At 36.7% G+C, this 24,584-nt stretch overlaps 1 protein-coding gene across 4 annotated transcripts in view; it reads left to right on the top strand.

Moving 5' to 3' along the window:
- The window catches only part of ncalda (neurocalcin delta a), an 87,655-nt gene that overhangs the window by 14,693 nt on the left and 48,378 nt on the right, over window positions 1-24,584 (top strand). Inside the window, exons 3-4 of one of the 4 annotated variants that reach the window (XM_051721891.1) lie at window positions 11,075-11,179; window positions 12,445-12,546. The exons of the other annotated variants lie outside the window; for them this stretch is intronic. The gene's annotated coding sequence lies outside the window, so the exon portion shown is untranslated. The remainder of the gene's footprint in view (window positions 1-11,074; window positions 11,180-12,444; window positions 12,547-24,584) is intronic. 4 annotated transcript variants of the gene reach the window in all.

The raw sequence follows: 24,584 nt of genomic DNA, 5'->3' as shown, positions 1-24,584 counted from the left end.
AAAGAGGTGACTTTTACATTGTTCAACATTATTCTAGGTTGTTCTCCAACATACAAAGTTTCAGCACTTGATAAACAGTAAAGCAATGTTTTTCCCCCTTCTGCTCTAGTGTACTAGGGGGTTGTCATGCCTTGTTAAAACTGTGTATGTTTATTATTACAATACTGTTACAAATGTTGTCTATGATGATTATACATAAAAGATTATACAGCCTGTTGCAACAATGCTTGCTAGGAAAATAAATTATAAAGAGAGTCGGTTCGGGTCAGGTTCAGGCTTAAAATCAGACATTTCCGATCAGTATGAGTTTCATTTTAAGGCCCGTGCAGACCTCTACACAAAAGAGGGGGGCTGCAGGGGCGCGAGTAGGCGGAAGTGCCTTTGACAGCATACGCTACAGAAGGGATCCTCCCTATGCACTACTCACTCTAAAGTGCTGAGCTCTTAAAGTGGGTACTCTGAAGGGAACACTGCATTACTGTATGCTTTTCCCCTTTTTACTGTAATTTAAACTAACAGTCTTGTGGAAGAGAAAAGATTAATTTTCTCACTTTAGATTGGAATAAGCTTTCGAGGGGCGATTAGCGTGCTACCTGGATTTAATTCCTGTGTTGTCTGCCAGCAAACCATAGGCTTATTTCCAAACTGTTAGCAGTACAACCCAGTGGCTGAAAACATAAACCAAAACATCAAGTTACTGTGTGAACTCAACCTGTTAAACCAGTTGTTTATACTGTATACTATCAAATATCTGGAAAATAAAGCTTCATGTTTTTGAGAATTGTTCATTTACTTAGGAAGTCTCCTTTAGATCTGCTGAGCTGTTATTGAAGTGAGACCTGATGAAGAAACTCAGAACAGAGATTTAATCTTTTCATCAAAAATTCCTCCTTGAGTTTAGTCTGTTAGGTCTATCAAACAGTTATACTTTTTGAATCAAATTAATTACAGTACATGGCAATTAATCGCATATGTCATTAAAAAAAAAAAAAGTCCCTCAAATGAAGACAATTCAATATGAAGGATGCATAATAATTCAAATAAATATAATATGAATGTATAAATATAAATATAATTCAGATATTCAGATTTAAATACATTGCATTATTGTGGTAGACGAGTGAAGCATTGATTAGGAATTGGTTTAAAAGTCAATATATTGTTGTTGTTTTTTTCCCATATAATTGAACAAGCCTACAGTCGTCAGCAATCCAAGGTTTTGGAGCATTTCACTGGTTTTCAAGGTCATAGACCAGCCCTCTACGGACATCTTGGAGAAAGAATCACCATTGGCTAGTAAATTTTTCTTTTTACTCGCCTTCATCGTTACTCAACATGTAAACATTTTGCAGCTAAAAACTGAAAAAGATATTACGCAAACTGGGAAACGGGAATCTTCACATATGTAGAGTATTCATATGACTTCATGTGCAATAGAACCGTATTTTCTGGAATATAAGTCACTTTTTTTGTCTGAAAGGTCCTGCGACTTATAGTCCAAAGCGACTTATTTACATATTTATACATCAGCTGGTCAAACAAACTGCACACTAAAACACAAATGCTTACAAACAGACATTTTATATATATATATATAATATATATATATATATATAGGCCTAATACTGCATGATATGATGTTTGCATCCTGAAGTTATCTTAAAGGGATAGTTCACCCAAAAATTTAAATTCTCTGCTTGTGAGGTTTGTTGAGGTTTTTTTTTTTTTAGTAACGTGTTAAATTGCCAGCCCTATTCCATATAAAAAATATTTTTAAAGCTGAAGTAATTTCTGCATAAATGTAATAGAGAGCAACAGTCTGGTTCCGGAAGTAAAAATCCCATTAATTTTTTCTGTAGATGAATTGAGATTTCGACGATAACTCATAAACATCTAAAGACACAAATGTGACCGCCGAGGTTGTTCATCGATGTTATATGCATTCATTGAAGCCATCGGTCCACCTTATTTCAACTTCACTGTTTACAAATCGTGTTTGATAGCGGAATTCATGGTAAACGACTACATTACCCATGATCCAGCAGAGAAGTTTTCACCAATTAGAGAACTGCAGCTAACATGGCCTGCGAACGGAGCCTCAGAGCAACCGGCCATTCCCATGACACACTGTGAATGATGCAATCAAGTCAACCTTCACCCTTAAACTACTTGTATATTTGTATATATCATAATATTTTGCAATAAACGTAAAATATACTGTTTCTATACTTTTTTCAGAATTTATTTATTTATTTATTTTTTTTTACACATCCAGAGTGAGGAAAAGGGCTGGAAAAATCACCCTGGACCCCACTCACCCAGCACAATACCTCTTTGGTTTTATTCTATTTTTATTATCTCTGTCGTGTTATATAGTTTGTGCACTGGAAGCTTCTGTCACCAAGTCAAATTCCTTGTATGTTTAAGCATACTTGGCAATAAAGCTCATTCTGATTCTGATCATCAACTACCTAAAATCAATAGTTTTATATATTCCCATCGTTTTTTTAGTTAATTACTTAATTCGCAATGCTTCATGGGATTGTAGTTTGTGCCCTCGTAAAAGACAGTGCACAGTCTTGTACCTTTGTCTTTTTGTCATATTTTCAGATCATTTTTTGCCTTAAATCAAAGTTTGTAATGTTGTGATTCACCTCAGAGCTGGTTGGTTTTGTTCATAGCTTACAACTCTTTTATGGAGGATTTTATGAAAAGTCAATGTGAAAAAATACTTCTAGAACCCAGACAGCTGAAAAAGTGGGCGAGCAATGTTGCGCTCTGTTGCAAAAATAAGCATTGTTTTGAAACCACTTTTCTGAATACACTCTCCTTTTGCCATGGGTTGAACAAATGGATAGTTCTGCCTAGAGCCCGACCGATATGGGATTTGAGACCGATACTGATTTTAGAGAGGGAAAATTCACCAATTACCAATATATAGCAAATTTTTGAGCTGGAATGAAAACAATTTTTCTATGTGGATTGTTTACCGATTTTGCACTGATATGACTAAGCAGCCTTCTGAGTACCTTTGCAATCTTAAACAAATATTTTTATCAAAGAATATTTGACATTTATTATTATATTTGTCAACAAATTCTAGAAATGAACACTGAGAAAATAAAGAATAAATAAAAATATAATAAATAGCTTAGTAAACATCAGTATTGTTAGTATAAGTCAATTGCTGACCATTTAAATAAAGAATAAATAAAATAAAATAAAATAATCAGTACTGTTTAGTATGTCAACTGCTGAACATTTAAATAAAGAATAAAAATACAATAAATAGCTAAATAAACATCAGTACCATTTAGTATCAGTCAAAAGCTGAACGTTAAAATAAAGAATAAATAAAAATAAAATAAATAGCTAGATAAAAATCAGTATTACTGTTTAGTATCAGTCAGTTGCTGACCATTTAAATAAAGAAATAAAATAAAATAAATAGCTAAATAAACATCAGGGGCCGGTTGCACCAGCTATACGCACGTTACAACTTAGCTTAGTTGTGGCGTAAATGGGCACTAAGTCACAATTTACGCACTACTAAATATTTGAGCGTTGCACCATTATATTTATGTAGGACGTAACCCTACGTATAAACTAAATATATACTGCAGCCTCCGACCAGGAGTAATGGATGGAATAAAAAAGCAGACTCGTTTAATGACATCAATGAGCTCATGTTTTGGTTGACAGGCATTAGTCCTTTCAACATGACGGTGTTGGTATTTACACTTGTTTACCTTTACGAGAGAGAGAAAAAAAACTTAAGCGGCTCTTCAGCATGAAACCGATCTAACTGTGCTGTTTTTAGGGTGCTTCAAGTTTCAACACATTCAAAATATATATATATATATATATATATATATATATATATATATATATATATATATATATATATATAGGAGATATATATATATATATATAGGAGATATATATATATAGGATATATATATATATAGGATATATATATAGGATATTAAAATGAATAAATGTCTATTTTTCCAGCCTGTTGTATTAGTATTTATCATCCCTCATTTATTTTAGATACAGTTCCTATATATTATTATTTACACAGGGCAAATATGCTATTTATTAAATCTACTTTTATTACGTATCCTATTTTAATGTTTGGAAAACCAGACTTCTAAATATTACATTTTATAAATGCAACGATTGGAATTGTTCGGTTGAAGGGGGTACCAAACTGTGAATCCTGAACAAAACAGTTTGGTTGAATACATGTTTACACATTAGCTTCCACTCAGCTGACAACAATGAAAGTAGCTACGTGATTAGCTAGATAGCTATGAGCTCGTTGTCACAGAGAGTAAAAGATGGAATTTATTTACTTTCCAGCATTGTGTCTCACCAACTAGGCAACAGCAAAGCATGAAATCAACACTTACCACACACAATCCACTACCGCACCGTTGTCTGCTGAGCTGAAAAAAGATGCTCTGATGTTTACCTTTCAATCTGGTACATTACTGACTGCACTGACAAACTATAGCTGGCTAACAGCAAACAGACATGAGTGACATGATTGTCAGGGACAGGGTTAACGTTATATTAGTTATATAAAATGATGGGGTAATTTTTTATTAACTTTCCAGTATGTAATTCACAAACTTGTTAGCAATTTAATGAGAAGAGATCGCTCAAATGCGCACCGTTTAACTCCGCTCTGTCTGCAGAGCCACCGTCAGCTCAGAGTCAGCTCTGTAAACAGTGGAGACGGAGCGTGATCTGCTGGACAAATTACGTAATGACACCAATTCTAAAGCATTGTTTTCTGCATTATATGTTCTGAAAAAAAGTTTTCATATCAGCGCATATTGGTAAAATATACACAGATACCGATATATAAGAGAAAGGCTAATATCAGCCGATATATCGGTCGGGTACTACTTCTGCCCCAAACACAGGCCATTGGTTGAGTCAATGTTGCTATGCCAGACTGGTTGGGAATACTCTGATAGTGCCAGATAGTGCCTTACCTTATTTTGTCATCAGATCTTTTTTTTTATTTTATTTTTTTTTTTTTTAAAAGCAACAGACAAAAAAAGAATGAAAGAGTTCATCAAAAAGATGTTTATTTGCTCTTTTACAGGCCGAACTGACCTTAAACGGAAAAAAATCTTTAGCTAAATTAGAGGCAACAACTGCATATTAGCACAACGATCCAAACAAAGATGCTACGTACATGTAGTATCAGCAGTTGTTTTTGTTTAAAATTAGATTGTATAATTTCAAGATTTAAAGCAAAAAACAGAATGGTCTGACTTTAGCTTTGTAAAACTACATAAAACACAAATAAATAAAAATAATTTAAAACATTTCAAAATGTTACATGATATCAAGTTTAGTGCAATGAGTAAAACATAAAGGTGCTACAGCAGTTGTTTTTTAAATCAGATTGTCAATATAATTTTAAGATATAATGAAATGACAATCCAATACAGAACTAGGTTATATTGCCTTTTATTTATGGCTTTTCTTTCAACAGTTTATGTAAGTTCTTTTTTACAAAAAGAAGCATTTCAGCTTTTTCACAAGCTAGTCTGTTTCTTTTCTCGTCCACCACATGAGAAGCTGAGCTGAACAAACATTCACTGTCTACACTCGTGCAGGGCGCAGACAGGTACGCTCACACAACTTCAGTAAGCACAGGAAAGCGGCTCTTATTTGTGCTCCAGTAGACCAACGCCTCTTCGCTTCTTGGTATCTGTGCCTCGGACAGGTAGCTCTGCATCTGCAATGCTGTAGGGCTGCCCATGACCTGATTCTGCTCAGAATTTTCTTCCAATATCTCATCGTGCATTGCAAACAGTGAGCTTGCTCTGCGTGGTATTTTCTCTGCTGGTGCATCTGTGCTTTCCTCTTTGCTCCCGTCTTCGTGTTCCGCCTCTGTCCTGTCTCCTGTCTCTGTGTGTTGGGGAAATATCGCTACTTGTACCTTTTTGATTAAACAAAACGACATCATTGATTACATTATTATCTAGACAACCTATATTTTTTTCATCATTATTAGAACTGTATGTACATGTATTTAAAATAAATGCCATTTAAATTCTGCTAGGCCTGTTGTTGTTGTTGATTATTATTATTAACAAATTTGTTGTTGTCATTGTTGGTACCAGTATCGCTGAATCTTTTCTCATTTCTTTTTGAACGTCGTCACACCATGATCCGTTTCAGCGCTTTTTCTTAGGAGACGTTTCAATGCAACGATTGAGGGAATGACATCTGCTGCAGTCACTGAGGAAGAGCTGATCTCTTTTGTAAGCTCCTCAAATGGAGCAAGAAAAGTCTAGATGTTCTCGATTAGACCCCATTGGTACGAAGTAAGGGTTGCTGGTAATTCGTAGTCTGCAGCATATGCCCCTAAAGCATGCTTCTGCACCATAAGACTTAACAACATATAATATGTGCTGTTCCATCGGGTTGGAACATCTTGTAGCATTTTCTTTGACTGGCCCAGTTGTGTCTGCACATTCTGAAGTCAGGAGTAGGCGAGAGGTGAATGTTTGAAGTGACCAACTATTCTTCTTCCAATCGCTACTATGTCACTTAAGCTGCGCTGTGAGAGCTACCCTTCATTTACCGCCAGCTGAAGCGTATGGGCCATACAAGCCAAGCTAGGTAAGTGAGCATCCTGCATTGCTTTAGACATATTTGGGGCATTATCACGCAGAATTATGTGCATTTTGCTCTTGGGAATGTTCCAGGTTTTAAGCATTTCGTCAAAATACATTGCAAGAGCAGATGCTGTGTTTGAGCCAGAGAATTCTTGTGTATGTAGGAGAAATTTATGTAGTTCGAAGTCAGGTTTCAATATACGGGGCCGTCAGACTCTGCATAGACATTGGGCTCACATCAGAGCTCCATATATCAGTTGTGAAACTTATGGATGTGACATTAGCTTTAAGTAGACTGTGAATGTGGGATGACACAGTATTGTACATTTCGGGTTGAGCCACATCTGAAAAGTAACGTCTGCTAGGCAGTGTGTATCGTGGATCCATGTGCACCGTTAGATTGCGAAAACCTTGATCTTCTACAACCGAAAACTGCTGGTCACATAATGCAATAAATTCCATTACTTTCGTTGTAATGGGTAGTGCTTTTTGACTATCTCGGCCGTAGCTCTGGGTTTTCTGGAACATGACTTGTACCGATGGTTCAGTGAGGCATGAAGCTTTTGCCTGTTTACCATCAACAACACATTTAAGATGCTCATCGTGTTCTTTCGGGTGATGCACTTTCAAATGTCGGATCAAATTTGTCGTGCCGAACGTCTTCGCTGTAGTTCCTCCGCGATTAACTTTTCCTTTGCAGACGTTACAGGTTGCAATTTTAACGTGCTGTTCATAGACTTCGTAGTATTTCCACACAAATTACATATTGGGAAATTATTCCAAAGCAGTTTGTGTGCATGGGTGCGCTTCCGGAACACAAATCGGCCGAAGTAAAACAAAAATACGTCTGGTTGCCGATCGCATGTTAGGAGCAAAAACCAGCCAGTTCTGATTGATGGCCGGTCGACCAGTGCATCTCTAGTTATTTTGTACTTTTAAATTGTTTTTAAACTTTTGTTTTTGCAGTTCAAAATAGCAGAACTCATGGTTTACATGTACTGTATATAATAAGGATGCACGATATATCGGCGGTGGATATATTTTTGGCCTTTAACCGGGAAAATAAAAATATTATTTTCGCACCAATAATGGAATTACTGCCGATATTTTAGCCAATAATTTGTTACAGTTTATTTGATTGCAGCTGAGAATCTCTGACTGTCTGAAGCATCTTTCCTTCAGGCAGAGACTCGGGCAGCTCCGAGCGAAGGTGTGCATGCCCATACACAGCGCCTTTGTGTGAGAGCCAAACTCATGTCACTCTCTGTGGATTATTTTAGCATCTCTGCACCTTGTTACGTTAACGTTGTTTTGGGGCTGGTTTTAATTCAGGATCATCTGCTGTGAATAATGACATGCCATTTCCCATATTCTGTTTATGTTTCATGAGGCAATAAATGAAAACATATATGTATGTTACTTGGGGCCGATTATTTTGGCTTATTACTTAATTAAACATAAATAGAATGTGGGGAATTGCACATCGTTACTTGCAACACAGTACAGCAATTAAAACAAGTCCAAACACAACCTAACACGGTTCATAGATCTTGAAATAATTCTCACAGTGACTCGAGATGGTTAAAAACATTAGTTTGTGAGTGAAACGAATGTGCTGGTTATATTTTATGAGTTGAGACTTTTCTAATGTTTTGACACATGACTATTTGATCTGTATGATGTTACCTATTCCATTATGATTATTGTGTTCACATTTCATAAGTTATACAGTGGAACTGTTAAGGATGATTGATGTAGTAAGAGTCTGTGAAACACACAAACCACCGCTCCACACACAGTCTGGCTGCTATCATAAATATTACACCATGTATACAGAGTTTAGGGATTGTATTGTGTGTTTTGTTGATTTAATGTGCGTTACCTCATTTTGGTTTAATGGATTATTACAGCTGTTAGAAGTTCATTATTATCTCTCTGTATGTGAGTCATCAGGATTACCGTTAACACTCATATTAATGGGCACCATACAATTTATGCAAGTGTATTTTCATTTATTTCTCATTCAAATCAGCATACATTTGTTTTATAGGCACATTTCTGGTTCGTTACATCTGTACAAAGTCCAAATTCCAAGCTTTTAAATGACACATATTTTTCGAATGAGAAGCTTTTAATGAATTAGCTAGCAGTTCTAGGTTAAAGGATTAAAAATGAAAACTTTTTTTAAAATATCGGTATCAGCCACAATGAGCTGTGAATTATCGTATGAGCCCAGAATTTCCATATCGGTGCATCCCTAGTGTGTGTGTGTTTATTTATATATATATATATATATATATATATATATATATATATATATATATATATATATATATATATGTATATAGAACATTACAATTCATACCATGTATATGTTGAGCAATTCCATGGAAATGTCAACCAAATCGTGAAAAAAAAAAAAAAAAAAAAAAACGTTTTAACCAAAGGAACTAAACTCCCTTTTACAGCAGTGCATCCCTAATTTTAACATTGAAAAATTACTGACATCAACTTTAAAGAAAAATAACATTTTTAAAGCAAGCAAATTTGCTAGGAGAAATTTAGATTTTATTTTTAAATTTTTTTTTTTTTTTTTTTTTTTTTTAACAGCATATCACACTTTGATTCAAATGTTTATGGTGTTCCCTCATTTTCTGCCTTTTGAACTTCTTGAGATCACACAGAAGACGGTATGGACATCTTCTGCCAATGTGGGGGAAAAAAATAACCATGCTTTTTTAAACACAAGCAGTTTGGTTCTGCCAGCAAACAAAATCGAAGGCTGTTCATGGGTATGTTTAGTCCGCTGCTGAGGAAGCCAATACATCCAATGCTTCTCTGCATCCTTCCTGCCTGTCTATATGAAATGGGAGGTTTCACTGTGTGAGTGGGCTTAGAGTCGTGACGGTCCTCTCTGCCGTGAGAAAGAGAATTGAAACTCGTAGGAGTGCAGCTGCCCACACACATTCATATAAAGCTGCATGCATCCCTGACTGCACAAGCTGCACACCTCAACATGCACCCACATCTCCATAGTAGGTGTCCAAGGAGATGAGCGCACAATGATGTCTTCTACAATGATGTCTACACATCATCCAAAAAAAAATAAATTAAAAAAACACATGCGTGTTCATTGTTGGTATGTTTTTGTTTCTGTATGAATGCCAAGTATCAATGCCCAAATTATGTAATGTGCTCTTAGATAATGCAAATGAAGTTGGCATACTATTCATAGCATTTAGACTTTATGTAACAAGTAGTGGCTTCTTGGTTGTTCCTGCACGTCCTTTTTGATTTGCTGTTTGTATATAAATTGGTGGCATAACTACTGCCAGTGGGGGCAGGGCAGTCATTCTAGGGCCCACCTCACGTGACAGCAGCACCCCCTCAATATAATTCCCAAACTAATGACTCTTAGAGCCAATGCTTTTGAATCTGCAGCATGAAACACACAGCGCCTCCAGTGTAGTCCCATTCCATATGCAAGAAATATGTTCACCTTATTTTTATATAAAAAAAACAAATCGTGTTATCCAATTACATTGTCAACCCCCAGGCCAAGGGATTGGTGAAAATTCTTTCTTTATTTGTTTTGCTTTTAAAAATTAAATACATTTATTGAAAAATGAAAAACTTAAACCAAAGATATTCCTAAATTCAAATTGCACTTCAAATTAAATGACAAAGCAATTAAAATAATGAAGTGGTCAAAAAATCATAGGCCTGTATCCACAAGTATCCGTCTACAACAAGTGGAAAATGACTATTTTTAGAACTCTTTAAGTGCGTGTGTTGCACAAGACTAGTGCCCAACCAGTATTATCAGCCAATAATAGCCTTTCACCGATATATCGTATCGGCGTATATTTGACTGATATGCGCCGATATGAAAACTTTTTTTCAGAACATATAATGCAGAAAACAATGCTTTAGAATTGGTGTCATAGCATAGTTTGTCCAGCAGAGTGCGCTCCGACTCCATTGTTTACAGAGCTGAACTGACGGTGGCTCTGCCACTTTCTCCTTTTTTTTTGCCAGTTTCTCCCGTTTTTCCACCCCTCCTCCCGCTTTACTCCCGATTTACAATTTCTCCTAAAAAACTCGTGATTTTCTGCATCCACACTTTGTTCATGAGAATGTATTAGACCTCCAGAGTTGTGGAAAAGGCTTTTCTTTTTGTTGCTGTTCCTGTTCCTGACTGCACGCTGCACGAGTGTTTGTAGCCTGCTTAGCATTGCTTATTCTTATTCTCATACATTCGTTTTTTTATCCTTTGTCATTTTACCGCATGTTTCGGGTTTTTCTGCTTTTCTACTATTTCATATGTGTATTTTCTATTTTTATCACGATTTAAACTGCGTGCATTTTACAGCGTGCACCCATTTTTTTTCTCCTTTGTTACACGGATTATTGCATCCATCTCAAAGCACTGCTTATCTAGAACAACCATAACAACAAACAATTGAGTGAGGGATTCACATCGATCTCAACCCTCACCACTCAGGAACAACCAACAACAACAAACAACTGCGGTAAGTCATGGCATCCACTCGTTATTTCTTCCAGCATAGCATGTCATATGTTTACAATAGCCTCTTCCGTCAGCAGTGAGGGATTCACATGTGATAAATGTAAGGAATTAGTCAGGGTGACGGAGAAGGTTCATGAGTTAGAGGCATGCATCCAAACGCTAGTGGAGGTCAGTGAGACAAGCCGGTAGATACTGTTTCGGATGCGGGCAGTACAGAGAGCAACACACACACTTTGGTTCCAGCTGTAGAGCCCCTACAGCAGGGCGTTTGGGTGACCTCTCTGCGGCATACTCCCTCAGCAAAGCGACACCACTCTCCCGTTCCTGTTAGGGTTTCCAATCGATTCTCCCCACTCAGTGATGCACCCACTGAGAATCATGTTGAAAGAGCCCTTGTTATTGGTGATTCTGTTGTAAGGAACGTGGAAATAGAGACTCCAGCCACAATTGTTAAATGCATTTCGGGTGCCAGAGTGTCTGACATCAAATCAAATTTACAAGTGCTGGCTAATGCTAAACATTTTCTAAAATTGTTGTTCATGTCAGCACTAATGATGTCCAGCTTCGCCAGTCGGAAATCACTAGAGATAATGTTAGAGGTGTTTCAATTTTCAAAAACGATGTCAGACACTGTAATATGCTCTGGCCTCCTCCCTGCTCATCGTGGTGATGAGGTTTATAGTAGATTAGTTTCACTGAATGGCTGGATGTCTGAGTGGTGTCTGGAGAATAGAATAGGATTTATAGATAATTGGAAGAGTTTTTGGGGTAGACCTGACCTGCTAAAGAGAGACGGACACCATCCCTCCAGGGAAGGTGCCGCTCTCCTCTCTAGTAATTTGGCTCAAAGTCTTAATAATGATAGTATTTGACTAACTGGGGCTCAGGTCAAGAAGCAGACAAACTGGCTAATCCGAACGTCTGCAAGCTGCCTTGAGACGTCACACAGGTCACATAAATTTCAACACACAGAGACTGTATCACCTAGATATCATATAGAGACTGTGTCTGTTCCTCGAACTACCAAACACAAAACCCTCATTAAATCATTTAGAAAAAATTTGTTTAAGGTCAAACTTGAACAAAACAAACAAATTAAAGATATACACCATATAAAAATAGGGCTACTAAACATTAGATCTCTTTCTACCAAAGCACTAATTGTAAATGAAATTATTACAGATCATTGTTTGGATGTGCTCTGTTTGACTGAAACCTGGCTTATACCGGATGAATATATTAGTTTAAATTAATCTTCTCCCCCAGGTTATTGTTATAAACATGAGCCTCGTCTGAAGGGTCGAGGAGGTGGTGTTGCTACAATTTACAGTGAAGTTTTTGGTGTTACTCAGAGGACAGGATATAAATGTAAGTCTTTTGAACTAATAATGCTTAATGTGACACCGTCAGATATAAATATAAATAAAAAAACTCTGTCATCTTTTACCCTTGCTACAGTATATAGATCACCCGGGCCTTATTCTGATTTCCTTGGTGAATTTGCAAATTTTTTTATCAGATCTTGTAGTCACTGTAGATAGAGCTTTAATTGTTGGTGACTTCAACATTCACATAGATAATGAAAATGACACATTGGGATTAGCATTTATCGATATTCTCAACTCTCTTGGAGTCAGACAAAATGTAACAGGACCAACTCATCGCCATAATCATACGCTAGATTTAATTCTGTCATATGGAGTTGATGTTGATAATATAGAAATTCTGCCGCAGAGCGATGACTTCTCGGATCATTACCTCGTCTCTTGTATGCTGCGATCAGCTAATGTTACTCAATCTACACCACGCTGTCGTTTAGGTAGAACTATTCTTTCAACCACTAAAGATAGCTTCTTTTATAATCTTCCAGATCTATCTCATACACTCAGTAAACCCCAAAGCCTAGAAGAACTTGATGAAATAATAGAAAATATAAATACAGTCATCTCTAGCAGTCTTGATAGTGTCGCCCCCCTTCGATTAAGTAAAATTAAAGAAAAAAGCCCTGCACCATGGTACAATGATCACATTCATGCTCTCAAGAGAGCTGCTCGGAAAATGGAGCGCAAGTGGAAGAGTACAAAATTAGAGGTATTTCGCGGTGCATGGAAGGATAGTGTCTGTAGCTACAGACAGGCACTAAAAGCTGCCAGGTCAGCATATTTGAGCAAACTCATAGAAAATAACCACAACAATCCTAGGTGTTTATTCAGTACTGTGGCTAAATTGGTTAGGAATAAAGCATCAACTGAACCAGATATTCCATCACAGCACAATAGTAATGACTTCATGAATTTCTTTACTGATAAAATTGAAATTATGCAATCATCTGTCACAGTACCTCAGAAAACAGTGTCTCAATTTTCCTCACATGCAACTTCAATCCTTCGCAGTCATTGGTCATGAAGAGCTAACAACTTATTGAAACATCAAAAGCCACAACATGTTTGTTAGATCCAATACCAACCAAGCTCTTAAAAGAAGTATTCCCAGTAATTTCAGAACCTCTTCTTAATATTATTAACTCCTCTCTATCCTTAGGACATGTCTCAAGAAACTTCAAAATGGTAGTTATTAAACTGCTTATTAAGAAGCCAAAACTTGATCCTGGAGAACTGGCTAATTATAGACCAATTTGAAATCTCCCGTTTATTTTGAAAATACTAGAAAAGGTAGTATCCTCCCAAATATGTTAATTTCTACAGAAATATAGTATATATGAACAATTTCAGTCAGGATTTAGGCCTCATCACAGTACAGAGACTGCACTTATCAGAGTTACAAATGACTTGCTCTTATCATCTGATCGCGGCTGCATTTCACTTCTAGTGCTTTTAGATCTTAGTGCTGCATTTGACACGAGATTACAACATTCTCTTTAATAGGCTGGAGAATTATGTTGGCATATGTGGAGTTGCATTAGCATGGTTTAGGTCCTATTTAGCAGACTGCTACCACTTTGTCTATGTAAATGAGGAATTGTCAAATCAAACAAAAGTATGGAGTGCCACAGGGATCAGCTTTAGGGCCTTTGCTTTTCTCCTTATATATGCTTCCCCTGGGAGATATAATCAGGAATCGTGGAATAAGTTTCCACTGTTATGCCGACAATACCCAGCTTTATATTTCTTCAAAACCTGATGAGATTTCACAATTTTCCAAATTAGCAGAGTGTATCAGTGAAATCAAAGATTGGATGGCCAGAAATTTCCTTCTACTCAATTCCGACAAAACAGAGGTACTAATTATTGGACCAAAAACCTCTAAAAATAAGACGCTAAAATATAATTTGACTCTCAATGGATGTATTGTTACATCATCATCAACAGCGAAGAACTTAGGTGTTATATTTGATACCAATCTGTCTTTTGAAAATCAAATTACAAATGTTTCTAAAACAGCATTCTTCCACCTAAGAAATATTGCTAAATTACGCCACATGCTCTCTGTTGCTGATGCCGAAAAAGTAGTTCATGCGTTCATGACCTCAAGACTAGATTATTGTAATGCATTACTGGGAGGATATCCAGCAAGATCAATAAATAAACTTCAATTGGTTCAAAATGCAGCAGCCAGAGTGCTGACTAGAACCAAGAAATATGATCATAACAGCCTCATTTTATCATCGTTACATTGGCTACCTGGTTAAATTTCATATTAATTTTAAAATTCTGTTAACTATGTACAAAGTTTTGAATGGTCTAGCTCCACAGTATTTAAGTTACCTTCTGTCATGCTATGTTCCATCACGTTCATTACGATCGCCAAATTCTGGCCTGTTAATAGTTCCTAGAATATCAAAATCCACAAAAGGAGGTAGATCCTTTTCATATTTGGCTCCTAAACTATGGAATAGTCTCTCTAAAACTGTTCGAGATGCAGACATACTCACTCAGTTTAAGTCTAGACTAAAGACTCATCTATTTAGCCAGGCTTACACCTAATTTATCCTTCAACAGTTAGGCTGCTTTAGTTAGGTCTGCCGGAACCAGAAACAATGATCATGATCTATAACTCCAGATCCAGCTCCGTTCCTGCTTGGTGTTGGACTCCACTGCTACGTGTCGCTTTGTGATGATGACTAATAGCAGCTGGTGCCAGCCAAACACTTCAGTCTATTACGATGGACTTCAGAGGATGAACTGATGCCAACTCCAACCATAAGACATGGGATACTTCATATGCCATTGCCTGAACCTTGGATTTAGGATAGACCTCACCGAAATTACTGGCCAGGTTGAACTGCAATGGGCCTAACTGATCTCTGCCTACATCACCTCGGTCTAATGATGGACTACACTCTTGAAATGGAATACATAGACTATCATTTAATTGCCAACAAAACCTTTCATCAGCCAACTAACAAGGACAATTGCATCTATGTAAACTTCTGCAGTTAATCCAGGATGAACTTCAAAGACATTAGTCATTAATCTTACAGTTCTTACAAAATCTTTGTTTTAAACACTGACCCTTAACACTTACTTAGTTTAATAATTTTAAACCATGACTTGCACTATACATAAGTAATATTGACATTATATTCATGATGTTAGCCAGAGGGGAGCTGGCCCCCACAGTGAGTCTGGTTTCTCCCAAGGTTATTTTTCTCCATTAACCAACATCTTATGGAGTTTTGTTTTCCTTGACACAGTCGACTTCGGCTTGCTCATTGGGGTTATAAATACAATTATTATTTAATTACTTATTTTTAAACGATACACAATCGTATTTTATCAAACTACACAATGATGACTCTGAGACATTATAGATATTACACTTATCTTCTGTTAATGCCTGATCTTCTGTAAAGCTGCTTTGAAAAGATGTGTGTTGTGAAAGGCGCTATACAAATAAAAATGGCTTGACTCTGCAGACAGGGCGGAGTTGAGTGGTGTGTCGGTAAATTGTTAACTAGTTTGTGAAATACATACTGGAAAGTTAATAAACAATGACCCCATCATTTTCCCTTTTTAATATAACTAATATAAAATTAACCTTGTCTCTGACAACCATGTCACTCATGTCTGATTGCTGTTAGCCAGCTATAGTTTGTCAGTGCAGTCAGTAACCTAGCAGATTGAAAGGTAAACATCAGAACATCTTTTTGCAGCTCAGCAGACAACAGTGCGGTGGTGGATTGTGTCTGTTGAGTATTGATTTCACACTATGTTGTTACATAGTTGGTGAGACACAATGCTGGAAAGTAAAATAAACAATGTCCGTCTTCTACTCTCTTCTACTCTTCTACTCTTCTGAACAAGCTTATAGCTAACTAGCTAACCACGTAGCTACTTTCATTGTCTTCAGATGAGTGGAAGCTAATGTGTAAACATGTATTCACCAAACTGTTTTGTTCAGGATTCGCAGTTTGGTACACCCTTCAACCGAACAATTCCAGTTATTGCATTTATAAAATGTAATATTTAAAAGTCTGGTTTTCCACCGTTGAAAGTTTCCCCTGAACTTGTATAGCAGAATACGGTGTAACATGGCTGCCGCTGTTTATCTTGATTCGGCAGTATTAATATAGTCAGCATTTGACTGATACTAAACAGTACTGATGTTTATTTTAGCTATTTATTGTATTTTTATTTATTCTTTATTTTCTCATTGTTCATTTCTAGAATTTGTTGACAATGTATAATAATAATGTCAAATATTCTTTGATAAAAATATTTGTTTAAGAAAGCAGCCTCCTGAGTACCTTTGCATAGTCATTTCGATGCAAAATCGGTGAACAATCCACATAGAAAAGGTCTGTTTTCATTCCAGCTCAAAAATGAAATATATCAGCCACCATATCGGTAATCAGTGAATTTTCCCTCTCTAAAATCGGTATCAGTATTGGTCTCAAAAATCCTATATTGGTCGGGCTCTACACGAGACACACTCCCGCTGTACGCTTTGGAGTCAGAGACGCACAGCAATGGCTTTTCTTTCATCTGTTCTTCAAAATTTTATAAAGCGTTTCTTCAAGTGTGTGTCTTTGTGTCAAACAACATTTATTGTCACGTGTTGCAATAGGCATCAGGACAATGTAATCAGATATCAACGATATCTGACAAATATCCCATCGCCCAGCCCTATTGTGGAACAACATATGCTGATAAGACTACACTTTTTAAGCTACTCTGAATTCCTTTGATGGAGAATGTCAGATTGAAATCGAGATTGGTAAATGCTGCTGAAATTATGCTATCATTCGTCAGTTCCCAGAATTCCTAACAAATGAGGCATGGCCGTTTTGTGCTCGCTCAGCCTTTGAATATGACATTTTAGACTCCCATTCAGCTCTGGGTTTGCTTCCATAAGTCTTAAAGTTTTTAGTTCTTAATTTAATAACACAGTTATGCCTATTTTACATAAAGAGCTGGCGGAGCGATTCAATTAATTTTGCTGTGTTTAAAGTCAAATGTCGTTTTGTAGTGTATTTGTCTGTCCTGTTCTGTAAACACATTTGGAGTGATTCAAAAAGTTGGCCTGATGGTACAGTCCGTATATGGAATTAAGTTTGGATTATCTCAGAGTGCTTGAATTTTTTAGCTTTCATGAATGTTCCTTTTAGAGGCTGTTCATTAAACTATTTGTACTGTCATAATTCCCATGTGTCATAGCACATGTAGCCTATTGTTTTGGGTAACTCCCCCTGGCAGTGTAAATGATAAATAACCGTTTTTTTTATTGATTAGATATTTTGATAAAAATCTGAAGTTTTGTTGCAGCCCCACAATTCATTTAGGATTTTATAAAAAGGAATATCAGATTTTGTTTATAGTTTATATTTTTGTCTGTTTATACAACCTTTGGAGCACACGTACTTCAGATTTATTGGAGTGTGTCATTTAATTGGGCTGTTGGCACTTGTCTAATTCTTCCAGGAAGGTATCGGGGCAGATTATTTTAAACATAGATGGACAGTGTTTAGAGTGGCTGAGTTATGTTTTGTTATGTCTTTGCTAAAGTCTTGTAACTAAAAGGGACTTTTATAATGGACCGTCTGTATCCATTCATGTTCATGACACTAGAGTTTAATAGACATGGGTATAGGTTACCCAAAACAAGAGCTCGACCGATATGGGATTTTTGAGACCAATACCGATTTTAGAGGGGGAAAATTCACTGATTACCGATATATGGAGGCCGATATAGTTAATTTGAGCTGGAATGAAAACAGACCTTTTCTGTGTGGATTGTTCACAGACTATGCACTGATTTCACTATGCAAAGGTACTCAGAAGGCTGCTTCCTTAAACAAATATTTTTATCAAAGAATATTTGACATTATTATTATACATTGTCAACAAATTCTTGAAATGAACACTGAGAAAATAAATACAAATACAATAAATAGCTAAATAAACATCAGTACTGTATGTTCAGTATCAGTCAATGACTGACCATTTAAATAAAGAATAAATTAAAATTATAGCTAAATAAACATCAGTACTGTATGTTTAGTATCAGTCAATTGCTGACCATTTAAATAAAGAATAAATACAACTAAAATGGCTAAATAAACATCAGTATTACTGTTTAGTATCAGTCAAATGCTGACTATTTTAATACTGCCAGTCAATTAGGGGCAGGTTGTAAAACAAGAAGCATTTACACCTGCCGAGTCAAGAGATAAACAGCAGCAGTGTTGCACCGTATTCTGCTATACAAGTTCAGGGGAAACTTTCAACGGTGGAAAACCAGACTTTTAAATATTACCTTTTGTAAATGCAACGACTGGAATTGTTCGGTTAAAGGGGGTACCAAACTGTTAATACTGAACAAAACAGTTTGGTTGAATACATGTTTACACATTAGCTTCTACTCAGCTGACAAGCAAAGAAAGTAGCTATGTGATTAGCTAGTTAGCTATAAGCTTGTTGTCACAGAGAGTAAAAGATGGACATTGTTTGTTTACTTTCCAGCATTGCGTCTCACCAACTAGGTAACAACGTAGCATGAAATCAACACTCAGCAGACACAATCCACCACTGCACTGTTGTCTGCTGAGCTGCAAGAAGATGTTCTGATGTTTACCTTTCAATCTGCTACATTACTGACTGCACTGACAAACTATAGCTGGCAAACAGACATGAGTGACATGGTTGTCAGAGACGAGGTTAGTTTTATATTAGTTATATTGAAAAGGGAAAATGATGGGGTCATTGTTTATTAACTTTCCCGTATGTATTTCACAAACTAGTTAACAACTTACCATGAAGACACCGCTCATCTCCGCACCGTCTACAGAACCACCCTCAGCTCAGCTCTGTAAACAATGGAGTCGGAGCTCGCTCTGCTGGACAAACTACGTAATGACACCAATTCTAAATTTCTGCATTATATGTTCTGAAATTTTTTATTTTTTTTTTCGTATCTGCGCATATCAGAAAATATATACACCGACACCGATATATCTGTGAAAGCCTAATATCGACCAACCGATAAATTGGTCGGGCACTACCCAAAACACACAGTCTTCTTGTACTGGTCATCATTTGACCTTGTAGTCCGAATAAGCGATAAGGATTTAGTAATGTTATTCAGGCAGCGATAAGACTTCAGTGTAGCTCGTTTCTCCATTGCAGTGATAGATTTTTCAAGGTTAGCTCAGTCAGTGTAAAGAGTATTTGCATGGAAATTTCAGTGCCAGTGCATGGAATTCAAGGAAAAACTCAAGTAACTGCTCCATTGTATTTCTCTGGAAAACTAGATTATGGATGTAAATAATGGCTGAATGGAAGTTGTACTGTGTTGCAACCAGAGTCAGCCTACTAAAATGCATGTGAATGCATGAATTGCTTTCTCCTGCAGCTCTACATTTTGATTAGCCATTGTTTTAAAACACTGCATTCAGTATTTGTGCATTTTTGAGAGTTTTACAAATTTAGTCTGAGGTTTTTGTTAGCATTTACAAGATGTGTGTTTTGATCCATTTCGATTGATGTTTGTATTTATTTCCTCTCACGCAGCTGAAAAGTAAATTAATTCTGCATGTATTTATGCTATAATGTAAACAAGGTCATGTTTAATGATTAAATCATTATCAGAGTGGTTGTGTTCAAGGTAATTTCAGAATATCAGACTTTTACTGCAGCACAGTTGCGGTGTGAGTAGCATCAAGCTCTGTAATTGTGATCTGTATGCTGGTTTTTGTGCTGCCTATGGTTCCAGTGGTTGACTGGACATCCTGAGATGGGGTGAGGGGAGATGTTCTCATGCCCTGATATACACTTTAACCTTGACCAGTTCACAGTCATCTCTCGACTGTCAATATTTTTAAGGTTTGATATCAGTCAGCAATATTTTTCAAATGTCATGTAAACTGACTCTCTCAAACATTGGTATGAAATCTGTTAATGCAGCATTATGGATTTAATTAAGATTGAAATCCCGATATGGCCTTGCATGATTACTAATGCTGCGTTAAAAATATTGTATGCACTGACTGCTTAGGAGTCTCATGTCTCCTTTGCTTTATCCGTTGGCCGAGTGCTCAAGCACTGAACACGTGCAACCAGAATTTTCTAACCACACCTACTCTGAACATGCGGTATGCACATGCGCCTGGAATTATTTGCACTTATTAGTGGGTCCACAAGGTGGCAACACTCACAGTTGATCCATTTCTGTCACAAAGAAGCACTAGAAGATGTAAGTGCCAGTAGACAACAGGAGACGAAGCTGGACACAACTGTGGATGTGCATGTGAGGAGGTCAGGAGATGCATGTGTATTTGTATTACTCCAGTCTTAAGAAATATAAAGACCTATTTATGGGTCTAAACTCCTGAAGAGAAATAGTCCAGTATCTCATAGCAATCGTACCACCCATGCGCTAACCACCTGTGTATGCACGCATAGTCAAATATAGTTTACTTTGAAAGGCTATACGTTCTACTTTACGCAGATGCTAAGTGTTCGTGTCAAACTCAAGTATAGTTTTGGCTTAACATGCTACAAAAAATGGTTAGACGTGCATGTACTAAAGTGAGGTGCTCTTGCACAGTTGAAACCTCTTGTTCACTTTACGTGTTCAGACCCTCGTCCGTGGACTGCATCACTTCCGCCTTGTTGGATTGTTCAATGATTATTTTCAATTTTTCAATTTTGTAATCAGTTATTTATTTTTTTTATCAAAATAAATCAAGTAATCAAGACAGCCCTAATGTAAATGCACGAGTGTTATCCACACAATTATATTAAGGAGACATTTAGTTTAAAGTGTGTGATTTTTTTTTATAAAAAATTTTTAATTGTTGACAAAAATTGATTTCTTCATTCACTGGTGACCTTTCAGTCACAATGACAACTGTGAGAATTCATCTAGCCCACAGGAAGAGCACGTTCAGAGTTTACGCAGACTACACTACTCAGCCCTTACTGACCCAAGTCATCTTTGTTTGTTGTTGAAGGAGGCCCTGTTAATTAAATCCAAGCTTACACTACACGATTTGCAGTTGGGCGCCCAGTGACTCAGTCTTGTTTTTCGTCATGCTGGTGCACACAATACAGGACTGTAGTGTATCAACTACACAACAATTCGTCCCTGACTGAGGCCATGTGTACACTGGTATTAAGATGTGTTTTAGGTGATCCGATCACAAATGTACAAGCGAGACATCACCTTTACACCTGGTCGTCTCTTGTCCACTTGTGTTCGGATTTTGAGGAGAGTGTCTCAGATTTCATGAAGACATACATCAATTTTTATGTCTGTGTTTTAATGAATGATAATAAAGTGACAAGAAAGCGTGAGAAAGCAAGCGCTTAAAAACGGTGCACAGTTTCTTTAATTATTAGCAAACATGACTTTTAGAGCTGAATTCTGAGTTATTTTAGTGCAGTACCTGTAACTGAGCTTCTAATGTGCGTGCTTCATGCATTCGCTTTTTCAAATTTTCCAATCTTGTGCCTATTTCCCTTTAAATTTGCACGTATCCAATGAAAAACCAGCCGTTACAGCTGCCTTTAGCATCGTCCCATTTCAAATGGACCGCATCTTAAAATTAAGATAATAAAATTCTAATTTCTTTTTTTGTGATAACATGTCAACAAACATGAAAGAACGACTCTTACTCTCTTAACAACATTTATAAAGAGTGAAGTAGTAAAGCTGAACCATTTGATTAAGACTTGCCATACTCCTACTGGATAAGTTCTTTGCTCTCTCTGATTTCTCAGTATCTCAGCCTCTCCTTAATCTAAACTCTCACTGGTAGTCTTACATAATTCAAAGCATTATCTAGTGCTGAATGTGTGGTGTGCAGTAGTTCTGCTCTTTGATTCAGTAAGTGCTGCTGTATCTTTGCTGCCTTATCCAATGTGCTGCCTTGACCTTACTAATGGAATTAAGACACACATTCTTGGTTAATCTTGATGGGCAAATGTAAGCGAGCCTGAGTTCAGCCACACAGAAATTAATTCATGGTTGTATATACTGATCAGCCACATCATTAAAACCACCTGCCTGATATTGTGTAATTCCCCCTTGTGCAGACAAAACGGTGCCAACCCGCATCTCAGAATATCATTCTGAGATTTTATTCTTCTGTAGACTTTGTCAGTTTGAACCAGTTTGGCCATTCTCTGTTGACCTCTCACATCAACAAGCATTTCCGTCCACCAAACTGCCGCTCACTGGATGTTTTTTGTTTTTGTTTCTGGCACCATTCTGAGTAAATTCTAGAGACTGTTGTGTGTGAAAATCCCAGGAGATCAACAGTTACAGAAATACTCAAACCAGCCCTTCTGGTACCAATAACCAATAGTTATGTTTCTTCTTATTTTTAATATCAGTTATGTACTTTGGGGTGTTCTGAGTTATATTTGATGTAGTTTAGTTAATGTTTACGGCATTATTTAAATTTGACATGTGTTACCCTGATGGTGTTTAGTGTTTGTGTGAGTGGCACACTGTCTCTACGTGTTTATTGATCATTGCTCTTGGAAAGGCCACTATTGATGAACTTCATGTCATCGTGTGCCCTCCTGTAATTACTACGGTGATTAACAATACATTATAAAGTGAAAAGCAGATTTTTACAGTTTCAGAAAGTTAATATATTAAGTTTTTCATTTAATAATATAACCGATGTTATTGCATCGTAAAATATACTGTAAAAACAACAGTTATAAACTGTAATTTACAGGTTGTTCTGTAAAGTTGTTTACATTTTTACTGTATTTGTACATAGTTATTCTGGCAACCACAGCTGCCAGGTTTTTTTTTTTTTTTTTTTTTGTAAAAACAACAGATTTTTTTTTTTTACAGTGTACTAATAATGTTTATATTGTACTATACTTATACATTTTACAGGGGAAACTCATGATATGGCTGATACAAGTTCAGTGGAAGACTATTATTTTTATTATATTGTACAGCTTCAGTTGATAAAGCAAGTGAAATGTAATACTACAGTAGTATGTCTATGCAATGCAAACAATAACACAAAAAAAAAAAATGTATTTTATTTTTAATTTTTTCTTCCTTTTTCTCCCAATTTGGAATGCCCAATTCCCAATGTGCTTTTTTTTTTTTTTTTTTAAGTCCTCGTGGTTGCGTAGTTATTTGCCTCAGTCCGGGTGGCAGAGGATGAATCCCAGTTGCCTCCGCGTCTGAGACCGTCAACCTGCGCATCTTATCACGTGGCTTGTTGAGCGCGTTGCCACAGAGACATAGTGCGTGTGGAGGCTTCACGCCATCCACCACGGCAACCACGCTCAGCTCACCACGTGCCCCACCGAGAACGAACCACATAATAGCGACCACGAGGAGGTTACCCCATGTGACTCTACCCTCCCTAGCAACTGGGCCTATTTGGTTGCTTAGGAGACCTGGCTGGAGTCACTCAGCATGCCCTGGGATTCAAACTAGTGAACTCCAGGGGTGGCAGCCAGCGTATTTTACCACTGAGCTACCCAGGCCCCCAATAACACTGTAAATTAAACAAAAGGAGGATTCATTATTTATGGGGATGAAATATACTCTATTAAACATGAAAATAATATGCAGAAATATGCAATATAACAGTTATAATACTAAGTTTCCTTAATCGTTTCTTAAGGAGCAAAGTTATAATAAAGAGATGGCATTACTGTGCTATGATATCGCTACATTATAAACAACTTGAGATGATTACACAAAAATAGACTATTTGCTAAAAGGACAATAAAATGTGATAACTTGTACATTTCTGCGACTGGGGTAAAATAATTGAGAAAACTGCGGCATACTCGCACACTAAGGGAACATCGAAAATAAAGCAATGTTATAAAATACTCAGAAGTCAATAATATGTTACAGTAACTTCACCAGAAATCATAGATACATTTACGATCAGTAAACACATGAGTAATATTCAATTCATTAAAGCATGACAACCAATATAAGATTCAACAACCCTACCA

This window comes from Myxocyprinus asiaticus, chromosome 16, assembly GCF_019703515.2.
Source record: "Myxocyprinus asiaticus isolate MX2 ecotype Aquarium Trade chromosome 16, UBuf_Myxa_2, whole genome shotgun sequence".
Taxonomy (NCBI): Eukaryota; Metazoa; Chordata; class Actinopteri; order Cypriniformes; family Catostomidae; genus Myxocyprinus; species Myxocyprinus asiaticus.
Note: the sequence above shows the minus strand (reverse complement) of the source record. Positions and strands in the feature narration are given on the sequence as shown.